The sequence below is a fragment of the Capsicum annuum genome, chromosome 11, assembly GCF_002878395.1.
Source record: "Capsicum annuum cultivar UCD-10X-F1 chromosome 11, UCD10Xv1.1, whole genome shotgun sequence".
NCBI lineage: Eukaryota > Viridiplantae > Streptophyta > Magnoliopsida > Solanales > Solanaceae > Capsicum > Capsicum annuum.
Genome location: NC_061121.1, coordinates 158,593,213 through 158,599,776, shown reverse-complemented (window position 1 = coordinate 158,599,776; position 6,564 = coordinate 158,593,213).

Genomic DNA, 6,564 nt, shown 5'->3' with positions numbered 1-6,564 from the left:
TAATGGAAAACATGAGAATAAGAACATAAGGAACTACTTAGGAATACAAATGGAAATAACTGAGGTCTGCAATCTATGCCAATGCTACAATTGGTCCAAATGAACCTCACAACCTAAATCCAAGAGATTGAATCACAACTACTCACCATTGAATGATCCTCTCTAGGATATCCAATCAACCTACAATGAAACCATGCCAAATCCAACTCAAGCATTCTACTGCCCCTGAGTATATCATCCAAAAATCTCAACAAAATTTGAAAATCCAAGGTCAAAGTTGAAGGAACCAATATGGTGTCCACAGAATATTATCTGAACGCCTATCAACCACTATCTATTAGAAGGGTAGATGACTGAAAAGGTAGATAAGGGTTTGTATTAGCCAGACCATAGGTGAAATCCCAACTAAGGCTAATTTGAAAATAAATGTTGAACCCATGATCTACGACTCCAAACTAAATTCTCAACACCAAGGCTAAATCTCTCTATATCACTACCCAAACAGAGCCTAAAGTTGGGTAAGCATCCATACTCTAATTTTATCATAAATTCCAGATCTCTATAACAAGGCATCAAATCCAAAAGTAAACCAACTAGCTTGAACTAAGGCCAAATACTCAAATCGACCTTGGTGTATAAATCAGATATATCCTTACTAAATTATGCCAGAATAAAAAACTGAAACATAGTTGAACAATGAAATCACCATAGAGTATAAATCAGTGACTGAAAACACAAGAAAAAAACTCCACATCTGATGGAGGGCATGAACAACTAAAACATACACTAGAACACACCAAGGCTGCAAACTGCACTAGTAATAGCAAAAAATAAGCAACTAACATAAATACAACTTTAGCCAAAAACTAATTAATATAATACTCTATCTCAGCAAAGAACACCCATAGGCACATATCACTAATGAGAAGCACTCCCTAAAGTATTATTTAGCCGAACAAATTTTATAATGAGGATTTCCTAAATCCACTCGAATATAACAACCTTAGCTCAATAAACCTAGGAATCATATCATAGAGGAAGAAACTAATAATCTCAACAACGATGCCAAGGTCAAGACCACTATAGAAAATGAATGAAGTAACTCAAGGTAACGAATTTTTAATTTTTCAACTAAGAAGTGGTCACACAAAAAATTACCTATCTCTAACTCTTTAAATCCACTTTGACAAGAACCAAATAATGGAAAGAACAAAGTATCCCAATAACAAGAGCAAACCACCACCTGGAGACAAACCCAAAAAACCAAGAAGACAAATCCATGACTTCTCGATATCAACATCAAAACCACTATTAAGTGATGAATTAACCAAATTGTAAGAACAGACCCCAAAGTGGTCAATTTCAGGAACAAGCTACACAAATAGGGATAGCCAATGTAGAAAACTTCATAACTCAGGAGGAAAGTCCAAGAATCCCAAACTTAAGAATTGGCAATATAACTAAATTGCTAATTGTAGAACCATAATAGAACCACTGAAAGACAACTTACCTTTAATACCTTAATTCACTCAATAACTTGTCTAGCATTCCCAACTAAAGAGAAAAACAACTAACCTTACATCACTATAAGGGAGAAAACATCAAACCAAGCTAGTTGCCCAAGCCAACAAATAAGAATTGTAAAGAAGGCAAAATTATAAATAGATACTAACAATTTAGCCATCTATAAGGCGAGGATTAATTACAGCAAATAATAAAAGAAACAACGACAAAAATATACGTATCGATATAAGGGATAGGCGGTACCAAAAATGAAAATCAAAAGCAAGTACCACTCTAGGGATGCTACAAGGACAATATGCCAAGGTAAATAAGAGTCGAACCCAAATGCTATACCTAGAGAGGAAAATGTCAATACTAATCCACTTCATCCACTAGTACTAGAAATAATCTATAGGGGTAGTCAAATAATCATGAATTGTATATCAAGGCATACAATAATTAATAAAAACCTACCAAGGCATACAAGCATCGATGGGTATGCGAACCCCAATGCATACTAATGAAATGGTAAATATAGGAAATAAAAGGATGATTTATCATGGTAAAATCAAAAGTCACATGCCTAATAGGTCTGATGGAGAAATAATCTGGACTGGTCTAAACTCAAACTGACCAATAGAATCATCAACTGAAGTGCTAAGCGCACTATCACCAAGAAATGTTTCCATATCACCAAGAAATGTTTCCACAATACCATGAGAGTGATTTGAATTAGCTAAATGACCATATTGCCATGCTGAGGACACTCTCTAGACTAGTGATAGATCTTCCTGCCATCATAACTATCCCTTAAAGCATTAAACTGGTGAGAAATATGAGTTGGCACCTACTAGCTGACCAGCTAACTCTTAGGTCACTCCTGAAAACAATGACCACCCTTCCTGAAAAATAACACACCTTAACAACTCTAGGTTGTTGAGGAATATGTTAACTCTATTTAAATAAATAAATCCCATATGAGGCACTCTCTAGACTAGTGTCCCATCTCACCATATTTAAAATAAGCTCTTAAAATACTATGAGAAACTACACACTCTGGTCCAAAACATCTGCCCTGGACTAAAGACCCACATCAGAAACTCAACAAAGTCCGATTGGAATTCTTCCCATAATGATTACTATAATTAATGCGAAAGTCGCATATAGTCCTATAGGCAAAGCTGACCCCTGTCTGGACGATTCTCACTCCTAGATAGAATACAAATAGCACTGTACTGATGACATGGCCTATTACCACCATCTCTATAAGTCTCCGTAAATTCTCTTTATGTGTCCCTCACGTGATGAACAACTTGAGAGAAGGAAGACCTCTTTGCTATCAAGTGTGTTGAAGCTAAACTAAGTTGAAATGCTAATCCTTTAATAAATCTATACTGGTATATCAGGATCAAAAGTATATAGCATATAGATATGTCAGGCCCACCCAGGAAAGCCATTCTCATACTCTTAAAACAATAAGGAAACCTGCTAAACACTAATAATCACAACTCTAGAATGAGAACTGCCTAATGAAACAAATGTAATCCCTGGCTATGAGGTATCCGTAAATTAGATCTGAATCCCTATTACTGAAACTCAAAAGGTGAGAGTAGTCATGAACTCTACCATAGCCTAGTTGTTCCCTAGATCTACTGACTGACATTGTAGATCTTCACTATTTATCCTTGACTCCCTAGTATTACACTATACTAAATCCTTTGAAATGCATGCTGAAGTTTTGTCTGCTTCTATCGACAACTTCACATCACCCATCTCAAATATAATATAGTCAAGGAATATACTCAAAGATCATAGAATTATGGACATATGATAAGGAGTTAAGAATAGAATTTCCTTAGAATGGCCTATAGCCTCCTAAAATGACACAACCCAATTCTTGAGTCCCACCATTAGGCATACCAATACCATAATCCAAAGCTAAGGAAATGAGTTACTTTGATAGAATTTCCAACTGGACCTATATACACACATAATCATAATCAATAGTGTTCCACTAATAGAAGACAATCAAAATACGGATACTAATCTCACGACCTATTATTATCAATACAAGAGTATCTATGAATGATAATAGGAAATACAACCAAAATGTCATGAATAGTCAACACATCCATCTGAATACAAATGACTAAACAAAGATAGAGGGAAATGGGTAACTCAAAAATCCAAGAGCTTACCCTGTCTCTGAAAGATCAACACTGCACGAACATAACTCAGCAGCGGCAACTAGTACTCAGGTCTGCACTAAAATGGTACAGAAGTATATCATGAGTACCAAAACAATGAGTAATTAATAGGCATCATCCACTGACTAAGCTAAATTATAATATAAAGATGATATAAAGTAAGATAATATCTCTAAGTCCAAGGTATAGAATCGAACTTGAATAATCTTCATCATCATAGTATAAAATAAATGATCAACTAGAATGATAATACTCCATGTTATATTAATACATTCCTGTACTATCTCATAGAATGAGTAACTGATTCAAAAGTGTAAAGCGACACAAATATAGTTACAACTGCATAAATATCAAGTTGCCGCTCTTAAAACATCAGAGCATAAAGTAAAAGAACTCACCACAGCATCCCATAGCACCGAGGAGTACACCCAAAAGAACATAAAGTAATGAACCTATAATGGCATCCCATACCAGCGGAGAGTACATCAAAGGATCAAATCATCAACGTAAATAGATGTATAAAAAACTTCTCATTTCCCATCAATGTCTATTTGTCAACATTTATCATGATCAAACATTACCTTAGTTAAATAACAAATACCAAGGTGCCAATACCCATAATCATGTCACCATATAAATATCTAACTCGTCAGTAGACTTTACTTACTAATGATTAGCTAACCAATGATTATTAATAAACCGCAAATTTGTTAATCATCATATGGACTCTAATTATTAACCTAACCGATGCTTTACATAATCCTTATTAACGGGATAACAACTAACCATTATTTACTAATTAGCCAACATCAACATCTATTCAAGATTTACTACTACACCATAGACGCCATTTAACCAATGCTTATTTCTACACATCATAATCAAACTAGTCACCACCTAGAAAAAGGCTATTAATAATCATTTGAACACTTATTTATCTATTAACTAACATCTCTTATTATGTAGTACAACAATCTATAGATCCTCATTTAATTACTAATCAACATCATAACTTAGTCATCAATATCTCTAATAATCACCGATGCTTAACCTATTATAACCATTAACCATGTAACACACACAGTTGCTAGTTACCACATTGCAACTAAACAAGGTTCATTAACTAGTACTCTAGACTTCTAGCCATCAAGTAAAATAGTCACTTAATAGATAACTAGTTACCACATAGGTCATTCTAATAGCCATTATTCTTTAATTAATCCATTTATCCAAACCTAAATATACCCGCTAGGTGAATCCTTAATTCTGCACAGGATTCCACTTAACAATTAATCTTAACTCATTATTCAGCATATTCTACTCCAACTCGTTATTTAGCACCAACTGAGCTATACTGCTTAGTAAGTGATTAGTACCAAAGAACTATAACTGACAATACAAAGAATAACATCACACACTAAAAGCATGTACAAATAAAATCATATGAAAGAAATCCACCCATGAACATTTATATATACTTACTGGACATCATCGTTCCATCAATATATCCTTCGAACTTATCGGATATTATCATATCATCAGTATATCCTCTTTACTTGTTGTACATCATTATATCATTAATATATTCTCCAGACTTACCGGGCATCATTATATCATCAATATATCTTCCGAGCTTATCGGGCATTATCATATCATCAATATATCCTTTGAACTAATCGGGCATTGTGATAGTATTGATACTTATATAGGTAATCCAATCAATAATAAATGCAAGACCTATAAGCGATAGAGTGAAAGAGAAGTAAGGAAAGATTTAACATCATACCTCATCATTCATTATCGACACAATATATTTTTAGGTGCATGAATAAGTATATTTATATGGTATGAACATTCAATGCATTACCGTCTTTAACAAAATCATTAGTTTGGTCAAACACAAAGCCATGGTTTATACCCTCTAGAGCCCCTATTTATTAGCATGATATGCAAAAAAGGATTCTTAGAACAAACATTGGTATAGTCACTAGGCTTGGACATTAAATGAATAATAACATAATCCAAGGTCCAAATAGTAACCTAGTCATTGATTTATGTAATAGCAGTGTCATGGGCTCAATCTATAAGACATTTCATTGCTATCCAAGCATTATCAATAATTTAACAACCAATAATACACATCATTTCCTATATAAATATCATGAATAAACCATTACCAGAGTTAGACATCATATTACCGAAGACACATTCTATGCATTTAAGAAGTATCTACGTCACTAATAAAACTACATAGTCCAAGTTTAAGGCAAGTCAAGCTCAGCTTCTAATGACCCAAACTTCTCTTCAAGTCTAACTTCAACCTGGGACTAAGCTAAGCTATCTAAGTTATATTTTATAGGTTTATCAATCCACACTATCTCAATGGTACAATGCTTCCTTAGGTATTACTATTAATTCATTCAAAGGTACTAGGGCTATTTCCAGAACTATGCACAACTAAGGTCACTTACACTTTAATATGAATGACCAGGTCACTCCTATCTAACAAGAACAACTAGAGTATTCTCAAGTTATTCATGAGATAAAAAGTCAAACTAACCAAGGTTCTAGACTATAAGTCAAGTATCACACTTTATAAGTTCAATAGCCTAACTGGTTCAACTAATCGCAAACATTATCACCTACCATTTAAACACCTAAAACCCCTCCCAATCTTATAAAGATATCAAAGTCATACTATAATAAAGCTCAGTCTAACAAGAAGTAAGCCTAACCTACCTCAAATCCAAATATAGCTCACAAACTGATAACCTTCACTTTCTTTTTCCTCAGAGCTTTTTCAAGGAGCCAACAAAATCTATGCAATATTACGAGAGTATCAATACCTATATTG